Genomic DNA, 27,441 nt, shown 5'->3' on the forward strand with positions numbered 1-27,441 from the left:
TGTGGACCCCCACTTGAAAATTAAAATGCTAAATTAAATTAAAAGTGCCTAAGTCTATGACAGCCGGGACCCACCTTTACTATTCACCTTTTGACCAGTCAAATGTTGGCTGAGTCAACTCTACTAACTCGACCCCCTGGCCCCATTGTCACAAACCCTGGCTAGCACAGCCCCATGTAACCAGAGTATTTCTGCCATTTAACCATTTATTTAATACATTTCAGAAAATCATTTAAACTTTGAAAATTAATATAAAATAATCCATAACTCGGATGAAAATACTTTGTACATGAAAGTTTCTTAAATCGACGAGACGAATCCGAATATGCAGTCCGTTCATCCGCCACACGTCCCTAGCATAGCGAACATGCAACTTTTCCCCCTTCGGCCCGTTTGTCCGAAAACGCGAAACACCGGGGATACTTTCCTGGATGTTTCCCCCCTTCGCCGGTATCACCTCCTACCACATTAGGGCACACCTAGCACCGCTCATTTTCATGTCATGCATCGTCATGCTTATGTTTGCATTATATTTATTGTTTCTTCCCCCTCTTCTCTCTGGTAGACTACGAGACCGACGTTGCTGCTGCCCCGGTCGACTACGGTGTTGACGACCCCTCCTTCTTGCCAGAGCAACCAGGCAAGCCCCCCTTGATCACCAGATATCGCCTATTCTTTCTCTCTACTGCTTGCATTAGAGTAGTGTAGCATGTTATTGCGTTCGGTTAATCCTATTCTGCTGCATAGCCTGTCATTGTTGCTACAGTTGTTACCCTTACCTGCAATCCTAAATGCTTAGTATAGGATGCTAGTATTCCATCAGTGGCCCTACATTCTTGTTCATCTGCCATGCTATACGACCGGGCCTTGATCACTCGGGAGGTGATCACGGGTATATACTTGCATACATTATATGATACATGTGGTGACTAAAGTCGGGACGGCTCATAGAGTACCCGCGAGTGATTCACGGATTGGGGGCTGAAAGGACCTTTGTCCCGACGGCTCTCTGGGTGGATCTTTGTGGCGGGGCGACAGGGCAGGTTGAGACTACCTAGGTGAGAGGTGGGCCTGGCCCTGGTCGGCGTTCGCGGTTACTTCAAAATAACACACTTAACGAGATCTTGGTATTTGATCTGAGTCTGGCCACTGGCCTATACGCACTAACCAACTACGCGGGAACAGTTATGGGCACTCGACGTCGTGGTATCAGCCGAAGGCTTCTTGACGCCAGCGACTGAGTGGCGCGCACCGGGTTGGACAGCGTAACGCAACTTCCTTTGTAATGGAGGTTGCTAGGTCTGCTCTTCGGCCGCCCACGCAACATGCAGGTGTGCAATGGGTGATGGGCCCAGACCCCTGTGCGCATAGGATTTAGACCGGCGTGCTGACCTCTCTGTTGTGCCTAGGTGGGGCTGCGACGTGTTGATCTTCCGAGGTGAGGCATGCATTAACATTTTGTTAGTTAAATCTAAGTTCAAAATTTGGCACAAAATACGTAGGGGACCAATAAACCAGGACGGAAGTAGTACACCATATATTTTGAAACAGATGGAGTATTTGGTTTGGTTAGTGGGAAAGATGATAGAGTGTGTGTTTTCTTATTCATATGATGTGGTGTTTTGATGGGACTTTTCGTGGTATGATTTTGTTTGTGTGCTAATACACTTATATTTAGGTGGATAAATTTTCTGCGTCGATGACTGCATGTACTATATTGATGCCACAATATCAAATGTTGGCGCTTCTTTTTTCGAATTGATGAGGGTGCGCGGGATTGGTATGGTTTTATTGACTGGTTGCTTTAGATTGATTTGAAATTTTTTGACCCGGTTAAAATCATGAACTAAATTCAATATTGAATTTCTCATTTGAATAAGAGAGGTCCAAAATTGTAGAGCATTCTCAATTAAAAGAATTGAGTGAAAGATTGTTGACTCGGTCAAAATCAGTGACTCAATTTCAAATTGGTGACCTCAATTTAATGAGAGGCCTCCAATTCTAGGGAGAGGACCCAGGAAAGTGTGTCCGGCCAAAGGGGATCGAGTGTGTTGGGTAATATGGTGCACCCCTGCAGGGAAGTTTATCTATTTGAATAGTCGTGATCCTTGGTAACAGGACGACCCAGAGTTGTACCTTGACCTTATGACAACTAGAACCGGATACTTAATAAAACACACGCTTCCAAGTGCCAGATATAACCCGGTGATCGCTCTCACATAGGGCGACGAGGGGAGGATCGCCGGGTAGGATTATGCTATGCGATGATACTTGGTGAACTTACCATCTAGTCTCTCCTACTGCTTCACGATGGAGGCTGCCAGAAGCGTAGCCTTTGATAGGACTAGCTATCCCCCTCTTATTCCGGCATTCTGCAGTTCAGTCCACATATACTACCCTTTTCATTTATACCAATGCATATGTAGTGTAGTTCCTTGCTTGCGAGTACTTTGGGTGAGTACTCACGGTTGCTTTGCTCCCCCTTTTTCCCCTTTCTATACCTGGTTGTCGCAACCAGATGTTGGAGCCCCGGAGCCAGACGCCACCGTCGACGACGACCCCTACTACACCGAGGGTGCCTACTACTACGTTCAGGCCGCCGACGACCAGGAGTAGTTTAGGAGGATCCCAGGCAGGAGGCCTGCGCCTCTTTCGATCTGTATCCCAGTTTGTGCTAGCCTTTTTAAGGCAAACTTGTTTAACTTATGTCTGTACTCAGACATTGTTGCTTCCGCTGACTCGTCTATGATCGAGCACTTGTATTCGAGCCCTCGAGGCCCCTGGCTTGTATTATGATTCTTGTATGACTTATTTATGTTTTTAGAGTTGTGTTGTGATATCTTCCCGTGAGTCCCTGATCTTGATCGTACATGTTTGCGTGCATGATTAGTGTACGATTGAATCAGGAGCGTCACAAGTTGGTATCAGAGCCGACTGCCTGTAGGAATCCCCCTTCCAACTCCTTGGCCGAAGTCGAGTCTAGACATTGCAAAACTTTTACTAACATGGCTGCGTAGCTTACGGGCCCACGTCGCCATCGGGTGGTATTAGGATATTTTATTCCTTGCCTATACTCTGGGACTCTGATCTCTCTTCTATTCGGGTTAAATGAATTTTGCTAAATCTAACATTAGGATCTCGTGATCACTTTCACCTGGAGAGCACCTTATTACCGATGATCGTCTACTGCACCAGAAGATTCTGATGATACTCTATGATGTTCTCTCGAGACTTTGTGCCATCGCTTTTGCAATTCCCATGCATCGATAAACCTCTATGGATAACTTCTCATTCATACCTTCATCCCCAGTTGCTCTTGTTATTACAAGATGCACTGAAATACTTTCTGATGTTCCGAGAATCCTTTATGCTCACTGCGGATAATTCCTTTTCTGCACAAATACATCTACGGATAATTCCTCGCACTTACCGAGTATCCACTCATCCCCAGTTGTTCAGGTGTTTCAAAAAATTCTTTGAAATACTATTTGATCCTTTGAAAATCCTTAGCAGCTTATTGCTCTGCAAATACTTGTCTGCTTGCATTATGGATGCTTCCCATATGTCTGGCAATATTCATTAGTCTCCTTCGACACCGTCATTTTGATCCTATTGATTCAACATGAGTGCGAATGCACGCAATCATCGGTTGATCCCGACTCAGATGTCATTTTGAGCATGAGCTGGTTATCGACCAATCAAATTGCCGTCGATTGTACCCCTAAGTCTATTCAACTTATCCATTCTTAATCAGACCGTTGGCTTCTGATCCCTTTATTTGGAAATGATAATTCCTTTGCATTTGAGCTTTGAATTAGTCAGTTGTTTCTACAATCTGATGCCCTTTCGTTCCTTCTTCCTCTGATAGAGTATTGATACACGCATCAGCTCCGTTGAAGACAAGACCCCTTGTTGGATTATTATCCGACAGTGTCCTTCATATTCAATAACCTTGTGAGCATTTCCATGGGTATATAATGCCTTTGGTAATTTGTATCCTCTTCTTTGATCACCATACTCTACTTTTGAGCTTGTATTATTTACTATGAAGTTGTGGTATATGTTCCGAAGATGCCCCGATGGGTTGAACCAACGCCTTCCCTAATCTGTGAGAACCCGAAAGATTTCACGGGTCATACTTATCTGGTATTGTACCAGGTAAAACTTTCAACAACTAATGTCATTTTTGAAATACGAGAAGTGAATGAAAGGTTATGCATTCAAGAAGTGGGAGTCGACCTTGAACTTTGTGTTCATGCCCATGGACACGATGTGGAACTTATCATGTAAGCTTCTTGCAAAATATTTAATCATTTGGGTAATTCTTCCGGTGTCATTAAATTGGGTCCCTTGCAGCTATGGTTCTGACCATATTGTTCTTATTTGATTCCGTTTCTCAGGCAAGTTTAAATATTTGTCTTCTACGGATCAATACCCCAGTCCAACCTTTACTTTGATCTATCATCGAGTATTACACTCTGGTATCTCGACAATATCATGGAACTGCATAACTTCTTATGGGTTCTTCATCAACTGTTATTTCTCACCGATTCCAATTTTCCTGGGTTCTGGGTTGTCGTCAACCGAGAATAACGAACAGTGAATCGAGTCCGCACTCCGATTCAATAACTCTAAGTAATTCTCATTGCTTAAGAGTTTAATAATCCTTCAAGTCATCCCAAGCCTGATCGGCTATATCATTATTGTACTAAATTTTAACTGTGCTACCTGGTCCTTCTTCCTGGAGGACAATTTTTGACGATGAGCTAAGCTTACGTCGATCTTCCTCATCATATCATTTCGCTTTGAACAACAAGCTTGGTTTGGAGTTTGTGTCGTACACCCTTGGTTCAATTAACCTTTCGCTTCATCATTCCTTTGACTTGATGTCATCACCAATCGATTACATCTTCGTGGAGCCTCTTGACAAAATTTGCTATGATCATCATTAACATTTTGACTCCTTCTAGGATATGAATCTAATTCATGATGGTAAGTGCCATCCTCGTCCCTTGGTAATTTGAGTTACCATCGACATCATCCTTACCTTCCTTTCATCACAAACCTGTTCATGTTAGGGAGCTCCTTGCTATCCAGCTTATGTTATGTTCCACCTTGGAGTATTGCCGACTTTTATGTCAAGAATGTAGCAAGATTTTGATCACCTAATAAGAATTCTTGATACAAATGATACTTCTCTCCCTCTCCATTCATTTCTTGGTCCCCGCGTTGTTCCTAACAGGAATACCAACAATTGAACTATGATGTGTGAATCCAAAACTTCTAGCAACTCTACTGCTTTGAAGTGAATGGTCGATACTTCATTCTTAGACTATTTGGTTATTGAACCACCATTAATATTGATCATGCTACCTATGCCCATATTTTGGGTGCACCTTTCAACCAATGTGTAATTGTGTATGTTTTCCTCGAGCATACATCTTTGTATCATTTGATCCGACAAATGTTATCTCCTTGTTCACATAACTGTGGAAAACCTCCTTTTTGGAAATCTCGAGGATTGTCGCTGAGTCCATCAGCCCCCCCCCATCCTCTCCTTGGTTTACTGATGAACTCTTGTTTTGGAACTCGCTTCCATATTTCATTCCCGAGAATCTTACAATGTCATCTCGTCAACTTATGTTGCGCCCTTTCTTCTCAGGCATCCCGAGTCTGAGGTATCCTGACACCAATCAGATCTGAATCTCGGTCAGATATGATAGTTGGAACATATGTCCAAGAGTTATAACGTTGGTCTTTATATGACCCGGTAAGGTGATGTCATGCCTAACACACCTGCCCGGAGGACCTATTGTTATAGTTTCATTTTTAGCAAGGTTAGACATTCTTCCATGAGGAAATTGTAAGACTTATTCTATAAGTTGTTCCTGATGGATCCTTTGTGTATCCAAAAATCTGACCTTTGCTTGAAGACCATGTAAATGCTATCTCGAAGCATGTCTGTGGTACTCGGATCCTCAATAAGAACATTTGAAGCACGATGCTAAATTTTCTTTATCAATTATCCTAACACCGTTGCATGGGTAATGTCATAAAATTCCTCTCCCATTTCCTAAATGGTTTTCTACTTTTTATACTGTCATGGATATCATCCTCTGCTTTCCCTAGGGAAGGATATACCTCTGAAATATGTGTTTAAACACATTTTCCTTTCCATTGTTCTGTTTAATCTGATGATCACCTTTTCCTTTCCATTATTTTGTTTAATCTTTCTTATGTCTATATGATCTAAGCAGTAATAATTCACTGCTTATGTAACCACCTTGGTGTACTACTCTGTCAATAATACCCTGGTACTATTGTTGATGACATTTCGGTAGCCATCGATGGACGAGAACCTTGCCTATTGGTCCGCTTCATTCAACGAGCAGGAAAATGTTTCTCTTCGTCCCTCGCCCTTGGTACCAACGTTGTTGCCCAACATAACTGGCAGGCTACCCTCTGCTATGCCTTGCTATCGTGACCGTGCAAGATGTCAACCGCCTTTCTACTTTTAACCCACATGGTGGGCCCATAACCGACAGTTCCACAGGATCGAAACCTGACTCTCCTTTAGACCCTATTGCCAAAGATATTCCTTGAGCTTGACTTCGTATGTAATTCACGGGCCACCTGCCTAGTAATCTATTATGGTATCAGACGCAAGACTTATTCCCATTGCTCTGAACCCTTTCACATTTCGTATCAGGCAATGAACGATTGCCTATGCGCTTGAAACTTCTATGGTGCACCTTCTTATTTTGCTCTCGATAATTTCTTAAGTTTCAACTCGAGAGTTACTTTCCGCCACCTTCCCTAATATTATCTACCAGATAAGCAACCTTGTAGAGGTCTGTCCTTTTGAAGCTACCCCTTATCCTTTCCGTAAGTACGATGAAGATCCCGAAGGAAGGACGACAACTTCATCATGATGACCGAAGCGATGAAATGAAGACATCAATGTAATGGATCGACCTCTTCAGGAAGATCCACTAAGACCGAGAAGAATCGTTAGAATTTCGTAACCACATCTTCCCCCTTACTCCACCTCTTAAATCTCGAGACGAGATTTCTTGTAGTGGAGGAGAATTGTGACGCCCGGATATTTAAGCTACAGTGAACCTCTGCTAATGATGCCACATCACCTCGATTACTGTTGCTAATCTCGCGTTAGTTCGAAACTAGTTCGAATTCAAATTCAAAATCAAGCAAACAATAAAATTTTCAAATATTAAAACTAAAATGTTCGGAGAGAGCCAAATAATGCATAGGTAATTATGGAGGAGAAACCACACTTTTATAAAATGTTTAAATACTCTAAAAGGAATAAAACAGTGGTAAAAGCTGTTATTTAAATACTTTTAAAATAATAAATAATTTTGAAACTATCTTAATTAGGTGCCAAAGTTATTGTGGCAGAGGTATATTTGGTAATGCAAAATTGGGTGTTAATTATATATTTTACAAACAAAAATAAGTTGGGAAATAAAATAAATACCGTAAAAGAAAAGTAAACAAAAACAAAAGAAGGAACCTAACTACTATGCACTTTAGCCCAGTATATGAACAGTTGCTAGCCTAGCCCATCGGACCGGCCTAGCCCAACTCTTCCCCTCTGTCTTCTTCGTTCTTTGTTCACCGACTGCCGTGGACGACCGTGTGTCGTCTGTGGATGGATTAGCCACGGGGCGGCCATCCCGCGCCTCCCCACCGTCTCCCAGCGAAGGATAAGACCGTACCCGATGCCGCTGTCGAACCCTACCCTATCCACTTCTTCCCCTTCGCTCTCCTCCCCGATCTGGAGAGGCACCCGTACGCAACCGTCAACGCCGCCTCATTGTTGACACGCTCCGGCACCACCCTGTCCCGCTCGAAGGCGCCCAGGAGCTGCGCCTCGACGTCCTCTACCTCCACGGCAACCGGCTCGAGCTGGAGCGCCCCAGAGCCGCCGCCATCGACCCCTCCTCTTCGACCAGGGACGTCTGCTCCGCCTCGTCGATCTGCTACCTCTGGTCCTCCCCGAAGCACCCCGAGCTCGCCACCGCCTTCCCCTTAGTGAGCCGCACCCATTCCCCCTTTTCCCCCTCAGATTTGTCGCCGTATGAGCGTGCCCCGCGTCGCTATTGCTCCTGTTGTTGTCGCCTCGCTCGTGTGCGCCTTTGCCTTGCCAGGCCCGCCCCCTGTCGACCGAAGCCGTGCCCGCACGCGCGGACCACTGCACCCGCTCGCATCGTTGCCCCCCTACCGCTGCCTCTGCTTCGACTGCCGCAAACGCCGTGGCCGCGCATGTGCGTTGTAGCCGCGCTCGGCTGTGCCCGGGACCGCGCCCCCGCCGCGTCCTCGCTCGCTTCTGGCCGTGCCCCCTGCAAGCGCCCCTGCGCTTAGCCGCTCTCCCCACTCGGCCTGCAAGCCGCCGTCGCGGCTCGTCGCCGCTTCTATGCTGCTGCCTAATGCTACTGCTGCTTAGCGCCGCGGTCCCTGCTCGCCCGCTACCGCCCAGTCGCTCCCCAGCACGGCCGCCTGCTGCCGCCGCAGAGTGTCGGCGGAGCGCCATGGCCGCCGGCCCACCTCTGCGCGTGCACGCCTGCAACCGGGACCCTGCCGCTGCTTTCTCTGTTGTTGCTTGCTACTTCTGCCGTATACAGAGCCGACCCTGTTAGATTAGCTAAGAAATAGGTTAGGTACTAATTTGTGTATTAGTAGTCTAATATATCACCGACGTGTGGACCCCCACCTTGAAAATTAAAATGCTAAATTAAATTAAAAGTGCCTAAGTCTATGACAGTCGGGACCCACCTTTACTATTCACCTTTTGACCAGTCAAATGTTGACTGAGTCAACTCTGCTGACTGGACCCCCCTGGCCCCATTTTCATACACCCTGGCTAGCACGGCCCCGTGTAACCAGAGTATTTCTGTCATTTAACCATTTATTTAATACATTTCAAAAAATCATTTAAAACTTTGAAAATTAATATAAAATAATCCGTAACTCGGATGAAAATACTTTGTACATGAAAGTTGCTTAAAACGACGAGACGAATCTGAATATGCAGTCCGTTCGTCCGCCACACGTCCCTAGCATAGCGAACATGCAACATTTCCCCCTCCGGTTCGTTTGTCCGAAAACGCGAAACACCGGGGATACTTTCCCGGATGTTTCCCCCCTTCGCCGGTATCACCTCATACCACGTTAGGGCACACCTAGCACCGCTCATTGTCATGTCATGCATCGTCATGCTTATGTTTGCATTATATTTATTGTTTCTTCCCCCTCTTCTCTCCGGTAGACTACGAGACCGACGCCGCTGCTGCCCCGGTCGACTACGGTGTTGACGACCCCTCCTTCTTGCCAGAGCAACCAGGCAAGCCCCCCCCCCTGATCACCAGATATCGCATATTCTTTTTCTCTACTGCTTGCATTAGAGTAGTGTAGCATGTTACTGCTTTCGGTTAATCCTATTCTGCTGCATAGCCTGTCATTGTTGCTATAGTTGTTACCCTTACCTGCAATCCTAAATGCTTAGTATAGGATGCTAGTATTCCAGCAGTGGCCCTACATTCTTGTCCGTCTGCCATGCTATACTACCGGGCCGTGATCACTTGGGAGGTGATCACGGGTATATACTTGCATACATTATATGATACATGTGGTGACTAAAGTAGGGTCGGCTCGTAGAGTACCCGCGAGTGATTCACTGATTGGGGCTGAAAAGACCTTTGTCCCGAGGGCTCTCTGGGTGGATCTTTGTGGCGGAGCGACAGGGAAGGTTGAGACTACCTAGGTGAGAGGTGGGCCTGGCCCTGGTCGGCGTTCGCGGTTACTTCAAAATAACACGCTTAACGAGATCTTGGTATTTGATTTGAGTCTGGCCACTGGCCTATACGCACTAACCAACTACGCGGGAACAGTTATGGGCACTCGACGTCGTGGTATCAGTCGAAGCCTTCTTGACGTCAGTAACTGAGCGGCGCGCGCCGGGTTGGACCGCGTAACGCAACTTCCTTTGTAATGGAGGTTGCTAGGTCTGCTCTTCCGCCGCCCACGCAACGTGCAGGTGTGCAATGGGTGATGGGCCCAGACCCCTGCGCGCATAGGATTTAGACTAGCGTGCTGACCTCTCTGTTGTGCCTAGGTGGCGCTGCGACTTGTTGATCTTCTGAGGCCGGGCATGACCCAGGAAAGTGTGTCTGGCCAAAGGGGATCGAGCGTGTTGGGTAATGTGGTGCACCCCTGCAGGGAAGTTTATCTATTCGAATAGTCGTGATCCTCGGTAACAGGACGACCCGGAGTTGTACCTTGACCTTATGACAACTAGAACCGGATACTTATTAAAACTCACCCTTCAAAGTGCCAGATAGAACCCTGTGATCGCTCTCACATAGGGCGACGAGGGGAGGATCGCCGGGTAGGATTATGCTATGCGATGATACTTGGTGAACTTACCATCTACTCTCTCCTACTGCTTCAAGATGGAGGCTTCCAGATGCGTAGTCTTCGATAGGACTAGCTATCCCCCTCTTATTCTGGCATTCTGCAGTTCAGTCCACATATACTACCCCTTTCATTGATACCAATGCATGTGTAGTGTAGTTCCTTGCTTGCGAGTACTTTGGATGAGTACTCACGGTTGCTTTGCTCCCCCTTTCCCCCCTTTCTATACCTGGTTGTCGCAACCATATGTTGGAGCCCCGGAGCCAGACGCCACCGTCGACGACGACCCCTACTACACCGAGGGTGCCTACTACTACGTTCAGGCCGCCGACGACCAGGAGTAGTTTAGGAGGATCCCAGGCAGGAGGCCTACGCCTCTTTCGATTGGTATCTCAGTTTGTGCTAGCCTTCTTAAGGCAAACTTGTTTAACTTATGTCTGTACACGGATATTATTGCTTCCGCTGACTCGTCTATCATCGAGCACTTGTATTCGAGCCCTCGAGGCTCCTGGCTTGTATTATGATGCTTGCATGACTTATTTATGTTTTTAGAGTTGTGTTGTGATATCTTCCCGTGAGTCCCTGATCTTGATCGTACACGTTTGCGTGCATGATTAGTGTACGATTGAATCGTGGGCGTCACAAGTGGAGAATCACCGTAACAAGAAAATAAAGTTTCTACGATCTGATCGCTGAGGCGAATATTTGAGTTACGAGTTTGGCCTTCATTTAAACAATGTGGAATAGTTTCACAACTCACGCCACCTGGAACACCACAGCGTAATGGTGTGTCCGAACGACGTGACCGTACTTTATTAGATATGGTGCAATCTAAGATGTCTCTTACAGATTTACCATTATCGTTTTGGGGTTATGCATTAGAGACAGCTGCATTCACGTTAAATAGGGCATCATCTAAATCCGTTGAGACGACACCATATGAACTGTGGTTTGGCAAGAAACCTAAGCTGTCGTTTCTTAAAGTTTGGGGCTGCGATGCTTGTGTGAAAAAACTTCAACCTGATAAGCTCGAACCCAAATCGGAGAAGTGCGACTTCATAGGATACCCAAAAGAAACTGTTGGGTACACCTTCTATCATAGATCCTAAGGCAAGACATTTTTTTGCTAAGAATGGATCCTTTCTAGAGAAGGAGTTTCTCTCGAAAGAAGTGAGTGGGAGGAAAGTAGAACTTGATGAGGTAGTTGTACCTTCTCTCGAATTGGAAAATGATTCATCGCATAAATCAGTTCCAATGATGCCTACACCAATTAGTGAGGAAGTTAATGATGATGATCATGAAACTTCAGACCAAGTTACTACCGAACCTCATAGGTCAACCAGAGTACCATCCGCACCAGAGTGGTACGGTAATCCTGTTCTGAAAGTCATGTTACTAGATTATGATGAACCTAAGAACTATGAGCAAGTGATGATGAGCCCAGATTCCGCAAAATGGCTTGAGGCCATGAAATCTAAGATAGGATCCATGTATGAGAACAAAGTATGGACTTTGGTTGACTTGCCCGATGATCGGCAAGCCATTGAGAATAAATGGATTTTTAAGAGGAAGACGAACGCTGATGGTAGTGTTACTATCTACAAAGCTCGACTTATCGCAAAAGGTTTTCGAGAAGTTCAAGGTGTTGACTACTAAGAGATTTTCTCACTCGTAGCGATGCTTAAGTCTGTCCGAATCATGTTAGCAATTGCCATATTTTATGAAATCTGGCAAATGGATGTCAAAACTGCATTCCTTAATGGATTTATTAAAGAAGAGTTGTATATGATGCAACTAGAAGGTTTTGTCGATCCTAAAGGTGCTAACAAAGTGTGCAAGCTCCAGCGATCCATTTATGGACTGGTGCAAGCATCTCAGAGTTGGAATATACGCTTTGATGAGTTGATCAAAGCATATAGGTTTATACAGACTTGCGGTGAAGCTTGTATTTACAAGAAAGTGAGTGGGAGCACTACGGCCTTTATGATATGTATATGTGAATGACATATTGTTGATCGGAAATGATGTAGAAATTTCTAGAAATCATAAAGGAGTGTTTGAAAGGAGTTTTTCAAAGAAAGACCTCGGTGAAGCTACTTACATATTGGGCATCAAGATCTATAAAGATAGATCAAGACACTTGATAAGACTTTCGATGAGTACATACCTTGATAAGATTTTGAAGGAGTTCAAAATGGATCTGTCAAAGAAGGAGTTCTTGCCTGAGTTGTAAGGTGTGATGTTGAGTAAGACTCAAAACCCGACCACGGCAGAAGATAGAGAGAGAATGAAAGTCATTCCCTATGCCTCAGCCATAGGTTCTATAAAGTATGCCATACTCTATACCAGATCTATTGTGAACCTTGCCATGAGTTTGGCAAAGGGGTACAATAGTGATCCAGGAGTAGATCACCGGACAACGGTCAAAATTATCCTTAGAGGACTAAGGAAATATTTCTCGGTTATGAAGGTGATAAAGAGTTCATCGTAAAGAGTTACATTGATGCAAGCTTTAACACCGATCTGGATGACTCTGAGTCTCAATCTGGATACATGTTGAAAGTGGGAGTAATTAGCTAGAGTAGTGATACGTCTCCAACGTATCTTTAATTTTTGATTGTTCCATGCTATTATATTATCCGTTTTGGATGTTTAATGGGCTTTACTATACACTTTTATATTATTTTTAGGACTAACCTATTAACCCAAGGCCCAGTGCAAATAGCTGTTTTTTTTGCCTATTTCAGTGTTTCGCAGAAAAGGAATATCAAACGGAGTCCAAACAGAATGAACCTTCGGGAGCGTGATTTTTGGAACTAACGTGATCCAGAGGACTTGGAGTGGATGTCAAGAAATCAACGAGGAGGCCACGAGACAGGGAGGCGCGCCCCCACCCTCGTGGGCCCCTCGTGGCTCCACTGACCTAGTTCTTCCTCCTATATATACCCATGTACCCCGAAACCATCGAGGAGCACCACGAAAACCTATTTCCACCACCGCAACCTTCTGTACCCGTGAGATCCCATCTTGGGGCCTTTTCCTGCGCTCCGCCGGAGGGGGAATCAATCACTGAGGGCTTCTACATCAACACCATAACCTCTTCGATGATGTGTGAGTAGTTTACCACAGACCTTCGGGTCCATAGTTATTAGCTATATGGCTTCTTCTCTCTCTTTGGATCTCAATACAAGGTTCTCCTCTATCTTCTTGGAGATCTATTCGATGTAACTCTTTTTGCGGTGTGTTTGTCGAGATCCAATGAATTGTGGGTTTATGATCAAGATTATCTATGAACAATATTGAATCTTCTCTGAATTCTTTTATGTATGATTGGTTATCTTTGCAAGTCTCTTCGAATTATCAATTTGGTTTGGCCTACTAGATTGATCTTTCTTGCAATGGTAGAAGTGCTTAGCTTTGGGTTCAATCTTGCGTTGCTCGATCCCAGTGAAAGTAGGGGAAACGACACGTATTGTATTGTTGCCATCGAGGATAAAAAGATGGGGTTTATATCATATTGCTTGAGTTTATCCCTCTACATCATGTCATCTTGCCTAATGCGTTACTCTGTTCTTATGAACTTAATACTCTAGATGCATGCTGGACAGCGGTCGATGTGTGGAGAAATAGTAGTAGATGCAGGCAGGAGTCGGTCTACTTGTCACGGACGTGATGCCTATATACATGATCATGCCTAGATATTCTCATAATTATGCACTTTTCTATCAATTGCTCGACAGTAATTTGTTCACCCACCGTAATACTTATGCTATCTTGAGAGAAGCCACTAATGAAACCTACGGCCCCCAGGTCTATTTTCCATCATATAAGTTTCCAATCTATTTTTACTTTGCAATCTTTACTTTCAATCTTTATCATAAAAATACCAAAAATATTATCATGTCTATCAGATCTGTGATAACCCACAAGTATAGGGGATCGCAACAGTTTTCGAGGGTAGAGTATTCAACCCAAATTTATTGATTCGACACAAGGGGAGCCAAAGAATATTCTCAAGTATTAGCAGTTGAGTTGTCAATTCAACCACACCTGGATAACTTAGTATCTGCAGCAAAGTATTTAGTAGCAAAGTAGTATGGAAGTAAAGGTAACAGTGGCCAAAGTAACAGTGATAGTTTTGTAGTAATTGTAACAGTAGCAATGGAAAATTAAATAAGCGAAGAACAATATGTGAAAAGCTCGTAGGAATTGGATCGGTGATGGAGAATTATGCTGGATCCGATTCCTCATGCAATAGTTATATCATAGGGTGGTACAGAACTAGCTCCAATTCATCAATGTAATGTAGGCATGTATTCTGAATATAGTCATACGTGCTTATGGAAAAGAACTTGCATGACATCTTTTGTCCTACCCTCCCGTGGCAGCGGGGTCCTATTGGAAACTAAGGGATATTAAGGCCTCCTTGTAATAGAGTACCGGACCAAAGCATTAACACTTAGTGAACACATGAACTCTTCAAACTACGGTCATCACCGTTAATTATCCCGATTATTATCACTTCGGGGTTAACGGATGATAACACATAATAGGTGACTATACACTTGCAAGATAGGATCCAGAACTCACATATATTCATGAAAACCTAATAGGTTCAGATCTGAAATCATGGCACTCGGGCCCTAGTGACAAGCATTAAGCATAGAAAAGTCATAGCAACATCAATCTCAGAACATAGTGGATACTAGGGATCAAACCCTAACAAAACTAACTCGATTACATGGTAAATCTCATCCAACCCATCACCGTCCAGCAAGCCTACGATGGAATTACTCACGCACGGCGGTGAGCATCATGAAATTGGTGATGGAGGATGGTTGATGATGATGATGGCGACGGATTCCCCTCTCCGGAGCCCTGAATGGACTTCAGATCAGCCCTCCTGAGAGAGATTAGGGCTTGGCAGGGGCTCTGTATCGTAAAACACGATGAATCCTTCTCCCTGATTATTTTCTCCCCGAACACAAATGTATAGAGTTGGAGTTGAGGTCGGTGGAGCAATAGGGGGCCCACGAGGCAGGGGCGCGCCCAGGGGGGTAGGCGCGCCCCCCACCCTCGTGGACAGGGTGTGGGGCCCCTGGCCTTGATTCTTTCGCCATTATTTGTTATTAATTCCAAAAATAATCTCCGTTGATTTTCAGGTCATTCTGAGAACTTTTATTTCTGCACAAAAATAACACCATGGCAATTCTGCTGAAAACAGCGTCAGTCCGGGTTAGTTCCATTCAATTCATGCAAGTTAGAGTCCAAAACAAGGGCAGAAGTGTTTGGAAAAGTAGATACGACGGAGACGTATAAACTCCCCCAAGCTTAAACCTTTGCTTGTCCTCAAACAATTCAGTTGATAAACTGAAAGTGATAAAGAAAAACTTTTACAAACTCTGTTTGCCCTTGTTGTTGTAAATATGTAAAGCCAGCATTCAAGTTTTTAGCAAAGATTATGAACTAACCATATTCACAATAACACTTAGGTCTCATGTTTACTCATATCAATGGCATAATCAACTAGCGAGCAATAATAATAAATCTCGGATGACAACACTTTCTCAAAAAAATCATGATATGATATAACAAGATGGTATCTCGCTAGCCCTTTCTGAGACCGCAAAACATAAATGCAGAGCACCTTTGAAGATCAAGGACTGACTAAACATTGTAATTCATGGTAAAAGAGATCCAGCCATAGTCATACGCAATATAAATTAATAGTAATGGATGCAAATGACAGCGGTGCTCTCCAGCTGGTGCTTTTTAATAAGAGGGTGATGACTCAACATAAAAGTAAATAGATAGGCCCTTCGCAGAGGGAAGCAGGGATTTGTAGAGGCGCCAGAGCTCGATTTTGAAATAGAGATGAATAATATTTTGAGCGGCATACTTTCATTGTCAACATAACAACCGAGAGATCTCGATATCTTCCATGCTATACACATTATAGGCGGTTCCCAAACAGAATGGTAAAGTTTATACTCCCCTCCACCAACAAGCATCAATCAATGGCTTGCTCGAAACAACGAGTGCCTCCAACTAGCAACAGCCCTGGGGAGTTTTGTTTGCAATTATTTCGATTTGATTTGCTTAGAGCATGGGACTGGGCATCCCGGTGACCAGCCATTTTCTCATGAGTGAGGAGCGGAGTCCACTCCTCTTGAGAATAAACTGCCTAGCATGGAAGATACAGACAACCCTAGTTGATACATGAGCTATTCGAGCATGCAAAACAGAGATTCATTTAAAGGTTTAGAGTTTGGCACATACAAATTTACTTGGAACGGCAGGTAGATACCGCATATAGGAAAGTATAGTGGACTCATATGGAATAACTTTGGGGTTTATGGAAGTGGATGCACAAGTAGTATTCCCGCTTAGTACAAGTGAAGGCTAGAAAAAGACTGGGAAGCGACCAACTACAGAGCGACAACAGTAATGAACATGCATTAAAATTAATAAACATTGAGTGCAAGCATGAGTAGGATATAATCCACCATGAACATAAATATCATGGAGGCTATGTTGATTTTGTTTCAACTACATGCCTGAACATGTGCCAAGTCAAGTCACTCGAATCGTTCAAAGGAGGATACCACCCTATCATACCACATCACAACCATTTTAATAGCATGTTGGCACGCAAGGTAAACCATTATAAACTCCTAGATAATTAAGCATGGCATAAGCAACTATAATCTCTAATTGTCATTGCAAACATGTTTATTCATAATAGGCTGAATCAGGAATGATGAACTAATCATATTTACAAAAATAAGAGAGGTCGAGTTCATACCAGCTTCTCTCATCTCAATCAATCCATCATATTTCGTCATTATTGCCTTTCACTTGCACGACCGAACGATGTGGATAATAATAATAGTGCACGTGCATTGGACTAAGCTGGAATCTGCAGGCATTCAATACAAAGGAGAAGACAAGGTAATATGGACTCTTGGTTAAATCCACAATAATGCATATATAAGAGCCACTTCAACATCTTCATTATGGTCTTCTCCTCTCGACCCCCAAAGAAAAGAAAAGAAATAAAACTATTTGCACGGGAAAGCTCTCGACAAGCAAAAGAAGAACGAGAAATATTTTTGGGTTTTCTTTTAATTATTACTACTACAGGCATGGAAAGTAAACTAACTAAAAAGCTACAACTATTTTTTTGGTTTTTCTTAAGGTTTATCAAACACACAAGAAGAAAGCGAGAAAAAGAAAATAAACTAGCATGGATATTACAATGAAAAAGTATGAGCACCGACAACTAGCATGAGTGTGTGAACATGAATGTAATGTCGGCGAGAAATACGTACTCCCCCAAGCTTAGAGCATCTCCAGCCGTTGGCCCCCCAGGAGGCGCTAAAAATCGCCCCCTGGGGGCGCACCGGCGCTAACCGCGTGCTGGGGGCGTGATGCCCCCCAGTCGCGGCACCCACGTTTATTTGAAAATGTAAGTTCCAGCACAAACACGGCGCAAGTTCAACCAAACTTCGGTGAGTTCGTTCATATTTAAAATATTTTACAAAAAAGAAAAAAACGCTACTAGTCTGCTCCTCGCCGTCTCCCTCGCCGCTCCTCGCCGCCCGCCGCCCTTGCAGTTCTACATGCCGAGGAGGCTGTAGAACCGCGTGAAGTCGCCGCCGCCACCGTCGTCGTCGTCGCCTCCGCCGCGGCCACCGTCCCTGCTGCAACCCTCCGCCGGTTGGCGCGGCGGGTTGGACGGTCCGGGGGCGTCCTTGTCATCGTTTGCTGTCGAGGATCACGACGCCGTGCTCGTCCTCGCGCCCACGTTTGCGGGCGGCTATCTCCTCCAGGGCCCGGTGCTCCCGGACCATCTCGTCGCGGAGGTAGTCGTCGCGCGCCCACTGTAGGCCGTCCTCATTGGAGAAGCCGCGCCGGGCTATCTCCTCGTACTCTGGGGGGAGGCCGGGCTCCGGCTTGGGCACGACGAGGACGAGGCAGCCAGAGGCGGGGGTGGAGTCGCTGATACGGACGCTGGAGCTGCGGGTGCGCCGGCTGACAGGCGTGTCCTGGGGCTCCGGCTTGACGGGGCGAAGGCAGGGAGAGCCGGACGAGCGGCCGGACGAGGAGGAGGACGCCCCGGGGTCCATGCGCCTCGGCGTCCACGAGCTCCCCCGTCGGCGAGAGAAGGACGGGGGAGCGGGGTACTCCAGCCTCGGCGTGTTGCCGCCCTCGATGTACTCGAGGACGGCCTCCAGCGTGCGGCCGGACATGCCCCACCATCGGCGCCGCCCCTCACAGTTGAGCCTTCCGGAGGGCACGACGCCGTTGGTGGCCTCGAGCTGCTCGGCGTGGCGGTGGCGGGAGTACGGCTCCCAGAGCGGGCTGTTGGGGACGTAGCGTGGCCCCTCCCTCGCCGCCCGCAGCAGGGAGGCGTGAATACGCGCGATCTCCGCACGCCGGGCCACCCCGTGGGCGGTGGTGGCACCGGGACCCGCCGGCGCTGATTCTCCATGCCCCGGGCACCCGCATGTCCAGCAGGACCGGGTACTCGGCATCGAAGAGGAGCCGAGCTTCGTCCTCGTGAGGTGGCAGCGGCCGAAGCCGTTCGCCGCTGCGCCGTCGCCTGGGAAGCGCTCCGCCATGCTTTGAACTGGAGACGGCAAGAGGAGAGGGAGGAAGGGGAGAAATGGCGCATCAGCGGTGGAGTCTGTGCGTGCCATCGGCGCGCTGGGGGTCGGCTTATATAGGCCGAGACGTCGCGCGTACGCGTGGCCGCCGCGTGTACACGTGGAGGGCGAGGGGACGCGCATCATCTGGTCTTCACTGTGCCGCCCGTGAGGCATCAATGGAGGAGGCTGACCGGTGCGGCAGCGCGCGGCAGCTTTGGCATTGATTTGTCATGGGAAACGAGGCGATGAGGACGACGAAGCGGTGAGAAGAGAGACGAGTCGCTGGCAAGGAGGGCCCGCGGCTCTTTCGCGCCAAAAATGATTCGCCCGGCGCCCCCGAGCGCCCCCCAGCGCGCCGGGTTCGGGTTGGGTCCGCCAGCGCCAATTTCGGCCCGAGTCGGCGAAAAATGGGCCCTTGGGGGCGCGACTGGGCCGATTTTTCGGCGCCGGCGGCCGAAAAGTCACCTGGGCGCCTTGTTGGGGGCGCGGCTGGAGATGCTCTTGGGCTTTTGGCCTAAGTTGGTCTATGGCCACGGCTGGCCTGGCGGATATCCAAAGTTATAGCTGGGGTCGTACTGTGATGCAGCAGCTATTGCCTCATGAGCTGCCGCTTGGAGGCGAGCTATCTCCGTCCTCCTCTTATACTCGTTCGCCTCCTCCCTGGTTAAAATAAATCTCCCTTTTGTCTAAAAGTCAAAGAAAGTAGGAGCAGGGAGAGCAACATGGAAAATGTGGCGCCTGTCAAACATTAGTCGGTACAGGAGTGGTTGTTCGTTCCTCTCTAAAAACTGATGGCGAACCATAGCCTCATATCCTAGACAAGTGGGAGGCAATTCCATATCACCTTCATGTATGGGTATTCCAAGAAAATTAGCCACACGGGTTGCATAAATTCCACCAAAAAAGTCTCCACTTAAACCATTATTATGCAACCTACGTGCAACAATGCCCCCCAAGTTAGTGTTTATCCCCTAAAACAGCACTCCTAAGAACACTAAGGTCAGGGACACACATGTGACATGCTTCATCCTTACCATTTATGCACCTACCTATGAAGAGAGCAAAATAATGTATAGCAGGAAAATGAATGCTCCCTATGGTAGCTTGTGTTATATTCTAGATTCCCCCACTGTAATACTAGCAAGAAAATCTCTAAGCTCAGATTTGCGAGGTTCACTAGCACTACCCCATCGTGGAAGTTTGCAAGCAGTATTAAAATCCTCTAAGTCCATAGTATAAGATTGGCCATAGATATCAAATAGGACAGTGTGAGAATTACGTGAAGATGAAAATTTGAACCTTCTCACAAAGGAATCAGTTAGGTGATAGTATTGAGGGCACTTATCTAGCATGAAGCCCTCGAGTTCAACATTACACACATATGCATCAAATTCCTCCTTAATTCCTGCTCGGACCATGAAATCGTCTGACGGCCATTCACAAGGAGGCACTTGAGCTTCTCTTGGTGGTTCATCGTCCGCATGGCGTATTGCGGGCATGGATCCTTGCTTCCTTGAAGAACCACCTTGATACATTTTCCTAAACATATTTCTTCCTCTGAAAAATTTCTGAAAATTTTAGTAACTTAAAATAAAAGTGAACCAAACTCAACAAAATTGATAGCAACTACTCCCACAAGTGCCTAGAGACTATATCATGCATTAGAACTACTTGGGACCATATAAATTTCACATGCAAGCTCAAGAACAGGGTCACCTAGGCAGCAAAAATTTGCAATGAATAAAGCACTAGAACAAAAACTAATTGGACCATTGGAGGAGTCACATACCGAAGAACAATCCACCAAAGCAGTTTTGTGAGTGGAGGTTTGAGCTAGGAGATCGAAAATCGCAGCAAAATGAGCTAGAACTCGTGCTTGAGCTGGTTGGTGATTTTTTTGGGAGGAAGAAGGAGTGTGTGGTGGCTGGAATAAGTGGAGGGGAGCCAACATGGGCCCACGAGGCAGGGGGCGCGTCCAGGGGGGTGGGCGCGCCCTGAACCCTTGTGGCCATGTGCTTGCTCCCCCTGATGTGTTCTTGATATGTCTCCGTGGTATCTATAATTTTTTATTATTCCATGCCAATATTATGCAACTTCCATGTACTTTTGGCAACTTTTTATACTATTTTCGGGACTAACATATTGATCCAGTGCCCAGTGCCATTTCCTGTTTGTTGCATGTTTTATGTTTCGCAGAAACCCCATATCAAACGGAGTCCAAACGGAATAAAAACGGACGGAGAATATTTTTGGAATATTTCTGAAATATGGGAAGAAGAATCAACACGAGAAGGTGCCCGAGGGGGCCACGAGGCAGGAGGACACGCCTGCCCCCCCCCCCTCGGGCGCGCCCCTAACCCTCGTGGGCACCCCGTAAGGCGGTTGCTGCTATTCTTTTGCTGCAAGAAAGCTAATTTTAGGAGAAAAATCTGCGCGAAGGTTTCAATCCAATCGGAGTTACGGATCTCCGGATATATAAGAAACGGTGAAAGGGCAGAATCCCAGAGCGCAGAAACAGAGAGAGTCAGAGAGACAGATCCAATCTCGGAGGGGCTCTCGCCCTCCCATGCCATGGAGACCAAGGACCAGAGGGGAAACCCTTCTCCCATATAGGGAGAAGGTCAATGAAGAAGAAGAAGAAGGGGGGCTCTCTCCCCCTCTCTCCCGGTGGCGCCGGAACGCCGCCGGGGCCATCATCATCACCGCAATCTACACCAACAACTTCACCGCCATCATCACCAACTCTTCCCCCCTCTATGCAGCAGTGTAACCCCTCTTTTACCCGTTGTAATCTCTACTTAAACATGGTGCTCAATGCTATATATTATTTCCCAATGATGTATGGCTATCCTATGATGTTTGAGTAGATCCGTTTTGTCCTATGGGTTAATTGATGATCATGATTGGTTTGAGTTGCATGTATTATTATTTGTGTTGTCCTATGGTGCTCTCTGTGTCGCGCAAGAGTGAGGGCTCCCCGCTCTAGGGTTTGCAATATGTTCATGATTTGCTTATGGTGGGTGGCGTGAGTGACAGAAGCACATACTCGAGTAAGTAGGTTGTTTGCATATGGGAGTAAAGAGGACGTGACGCTTTAATGCTATGGTTGGGTTTTACCTTAATGATCTTTAGTAGTTGCGGATGCTTGCTAGGGTTCCAATCATAAGTGCATATGATCCAAGAAGAGAAAGTATGTTAGCTTATGCCTCTCCCTCAAATAAAATTGCAATAATGATTACCGGTCTAGTTATCGATTGCCTAGGGACAAATAACTTTCTCGTGACAAAAAGCTCTTTACTAAAACTAATTTAGTTGTGTCTTTATCTAAACAGCCCCTACTTTTTATTTACGCGCTCTTTATTATCTTGCAAACCTATCCAACAACACCTACAAAGTACTTATAGTTTCATACTTGTTCTAGGTAAAGCGAACGTCAAGCGTGTGTAGAGTTGTATCAGTGGTCGATAGAACTTGAGGGAATATTTGTTCTACCTTTATCTCCTCGTTGGGTTCGACACTCTTACTTATCGAAAGAGGCTACAATTGATCCCCTATACTTGTGGGTTATCAAGACCTTTTTCTGGCGCCGTTGCCGGGGAGTCATAGCGTGGGGTGAATATTCTCGTGTGTGCTTGTTTGCTTTATCACTAAGTAGTTTTTATTTTCTATTCTTAGTTGTTCTTATCTTTAGTTATGGATATGGAACATGAAATACCAAAAAAATAGGTTTAGTTGCTACTCATGGAGATGGGGAACCTCCTAAAACCCTCGATGCTCGTTATGTGACAGATATTATGTACTACTTTGATAATCCTGAGAAAACCCCATTCAATCTGGTAATGGGAGACACGTTGGATCAACGTGAATACTTTAGGGATTATCGCTTGACTCAAAAAGGGAAACTATTATGGGATCAAATTTATATGTTGAAGTGGTATGCTCCTCAAGTATGCTTGAGTTATGATTATACTTGTTGCTCTAGGATGAAGGCTCCACACCTTCCCTTTTTATGCAAATTTAATGATAATAAAACCTTGGCGTCTTATGCTAATGGTATATATGATTACTATGATGTGGAACAAATAGAAGAATTTGTTGCTTTTATGGGTGCTTATGAAATTGAATCTTTGTTCAAAGAGTGAAATTTTTTATGATGTTGTTTATAGACCTAGAAATTTAGCTATCCTTAAATATTGCTATGAGAATTATGAATTAAATTCCAATATTGATGAATTTATTGAGAAAGTCTCCGCTGTCCAAGAAGAGACTAATATTTTGCAGGAGCCTATGGAAGAAGATATTAATGACATTGTGAGCTCATTGGATGAAAAAGATGAGGAGGAGAGCGAAGAACAAAAGGAGGAAGAGCAGATTGATCACCCGTGCCCACCTTCTAATGACAGTAACTCTTCAACTCATACATTCTTTAATTTCCCTTTGTGCTTACCGAAGGATGAATGCTATGATGATTGTTATGATTGTAGCGACCAGACCTCAAACAGTCTGATCTCTGTGCATCAGTTTCATCCCTGGATCGGTAATGCTGACACGCACAGTACTTGAGGATTTATAACAGAGTAGCAATCACACACTTATTACATCGAATGTCTCAAAAGAGAACTTATTACAATAAATATGGCTTAAGGCCATCTAATACGATAACAGTGGAAGGCTTGGAAGATAAAGTGAGTCCATCAACTCCAACGGCATCACTGAGTGAAAGACAACGACCTATGGCTCCTTACTCGTCGTCTGAAAAGTCTGCAACATGATACGTTGCAGCCCGAAACGGGTCAGCACATGGAATATGCTGGCAATGTAACACAAGAGAGTAATGAACAGAATAATGCTATCACTACATGCATATATGGCTGGTGGAGGCTGTATGGTTAATATGTTTTGCGAAAAGCCAATTTTTCCCTACAACAAAGGAATAAATTTTATTTAACTATCATGGTGGTTGTTAACATTGAGAAGGTTCACCCAATTCAATCCCAATTAAGCATCATCATTAAACCCAATCAAATTATATTAAGAGTGATGAGATCCACATGATAATCCAAGAACTAGATACTCAAGATGTCCATAACCGGGGACACGGCTAACCATGATTAGTTTGTACACTTTGCAGAGGTTTGCGCACTTTTCCCCACAAGACTCGATCTCCTCGGTTGGATTTCTCGGACTACATAATGTTTGAGAAACGGATGACCGAGACACAGTCTTTCCGAAGAGGTCCCCTTAACCGATAGATAGGCCTGTACACCTACAATCCCCTACATCTGCTAGCCCATCATGGAAAGGTTTCCCACAACTTACTCTACTATGCCAGAGCCCATAATGGCATGTGGCTGCACACAGAAGTTTCTAGCATGAATAATCTTATGATCCCGTTGAGCCTGGGTGGCAGTCCATAGGAGAATCACACGGTACCCCAGGATTTCCAAAAAATACAGGCAACACTGGGTTCCCCAGGTGCCTCAATCCACCCAGATGTGTATTAAAGTTGCCACCTTAAGTTAAACATTAATTAACAATACTCACATCTGTCATGAATACACTCAAACCCAAACCACGTCTACGAGCATAGCATAGCAATATAAACAACGTAGAAGTAACTCCCATAGGTTTGATAATAAACAGGTGAATAGGTACTACCTCATCTACTTCCCAAACCCACAATTTAATCAGATCCTAACCATGCAATTGTTTGAGGATCGATCTAATGCAATAAAACTGGGTAGTAAAGAGGTATGATCAAAGTGTTACTTGCCTTGTTGATGGTCCGTGAAACCTAGAGACTCGTAGTAGCACGCTTCGCACTCCGGGTACTCTACCGCAAACAAACAAGCATACAATAAGCAATCAAGCAAAGATGCATGGGTAAAACTCAAATAAGAAGATCTAACCAGAAAGTTCAACTTAAGAACTCCGGTTTGCAAAAAGAACCAAATCAAACGAAACAACGAAACTCAAACTACGAAAGAAACAAGCTTCGATTACTAATCTGGACTAAAGTCAAATTTTATAGTAGCAAAAACTTGTTTAACTTGATTAAATAGAAAGAGGGCTTCAATACGAAACTCTAGGCTCTTGAATCGCCTGATTCCGATAAACGAGCGAAAAGATAAACTAAAACGAAAATCGGATCAGAAATCACGATCGAAAATAATCGCAAAAAATCCGAGAAAAAGAAAAACTAACGAACAGGCTAATGAACGAACGTCCGCTATCTGTGGCTAAACGGTGAAAATCATTCATTAAAACGAACGAATGAACGGGCGTTCGCTAAATAGCTAAACCGAAAAAAAATAAAACCGATCTACAAAAAAACGCAGGTTCTTAAAAAAACCGTACGGTTTTCCGAAGAAAACCGGCGGCGGCGGTTGCTACCTCCGGCGAGGAGGCGGCGGGTCCGACGGGGCGGCGGGGCGACGGCGGGGCTACGGCGGGGCGGCGGCGGTGGCGGTGGTCGGCGGCGAGGGGCGGCGGCGTCGGGAGGCGGCGTCGGCGGCGGATCCGGCGGCGGCGGCGACTTAGGGTTAGGGTTAGGCGCGGGTGGGCTAGGGTGGGCTGGGGGTCGCGGGCGGCGGCTTATAAGAGGGGGCCGGCTGGGGAGTCCTGGCCGGTTACGGCCCGGAGTGGGTTCGTTTTTTTAAATAATTCTACGCAGAAAAATGAAGAAAAGAAATACTAAACGGACTCCAAAAATCCTGAAATAAATTTTCCCCGTCCCCTAAAAATCTACCGGACAAGGTGAACATCTATTTGGGACTCTAATGCTATTTTTAAAAACGCATAGTTTTCCTAATTCAAATAAAATAGCGATAAAACTCCGAATAAAATTCTTATTTGATTTTAATATTAAATCTCCAATATTTATTTATTTTGAGGAAGTCGTTTTATCCTCTCTTTTTTATTTTTATAAAAAAAATATTCAAAGAGAAAATAATTAAAATCAGACGATCCTCTTTTCAAAATTCGAGTAAACTCAAATATGAAAATAACGAAATTCCCAACTCTCTCCGTGGGTCCTTGAGTTGCGTAGAATTTCTAGGATCAAGCCAAAATGCAATAAAATATGATATGAAATGATGACCTAATGTATAACATTCCAAATTGAAAATTCGGGATGTTACAAACCTACCCCCCTTAAGATGAATCTCGCCCTCGAGATTTTGGTTGGCTAGAAAATAGGTGAGGGTGATCCTTCCGTAGGTCTTCCTCTCGTTCCCAGGTGGCTTCATCCTCGGTATGGTGGCTCCACTAAACCTTGCAAAGCTTGATAACTTTGCTGCGTGTAACTCGGCTGGCAAACTCGAGAATCTTGACTGGTTTCTCCTCGTAGGTCAAATCGGTATCCAACTGAATCGCATCCAGTGGCACTGTATCTCTCAGAGGAATATCAGCCATCTCTGCGTGGCACTTCTTCAACTGAGAAACGTGGAACGCATCGTGAACTCCTGACAATCCTTCGGGCAATTCCAACTTTTAAGCAACTTCTCCCATACGTTCCAAAACTTTGTATGGTCCCACAAAACGTGGTGCTAACTTTCCCTTAACTCCAAAGCGCTTCACTCCTCGGAGTGGTGATACACGAAGATACACTCTGCCTCCAACTTCGTAAGCTGTCTCCTTGCGTTTAGAATCCGCATAGCTCTTCTGCCTCGACTGGGCTACCTTGAGTCTATCGCGAATCAGCTTAACCTTCTCTTCAGACTCTTTACTCAAATCTTCTCCAAACAACTGACGGTCTCCAACTTCATCCCACAACAACGGTGTCCTGCACCTCCTTCCGTACAATGCTTTGAAAGGGGCCATCTTCAAACTGGCTTGATAGCTGTTGTTGTAAGAGAACTCTGCGTAAGGCAAATTGTCGTCCCAACTAGATCCATAATCTAGCGCACAAGCTCTCAACATGTCCTCCAAAATCTGATTGACTCTCTCAGTCTGTCCATCTGTCTGCGGGTGAAAAGCGGTATTGAACTCTAGCCTGGTTCCCAAAGTTTCATGCAACTGATTCCAAAACTTTGAGGTAAACTGGGTTCCTCTATCTGAGACAATGGTCCTCGGAACTCCATGCAGACATACGATCCTGGTCATGTATATCTTTGCCAACTTAGCCCTGGTGTAAGTGGTCTTCACTGGGATGAAATGAGCTACTTTCGTCAAACGATCGACTACAACCCATATCGAGTCATAGCCTGAACGAATTCTGGGCAATCCCGTGATAAAATCCATGTCTAGCTTGTCCCACTTCCATTCGGGTATCGGCAATGGTTGTAGCAATCATGTTGGCTTCTGATGCTCTGCCTTCACTCTCTGACATACATCACAAACTGCTACATACTCCGCA

The sequence above is a fragment of the Aegilops tauschii genome, chromosome 6 (genome assembly GCF_002575655.3).
Source record: "Aegilops tauschii subsp. strangulata cultivar AL8/78 chromosome 6, Aet v6.0, whole genome shotgun sequence".
NCBI lineage: Eukaryota > Viridiplantae > Streptophyta > Magnoliopsida > Poales > Poaceae > Aegilops > Aegilops tauschii.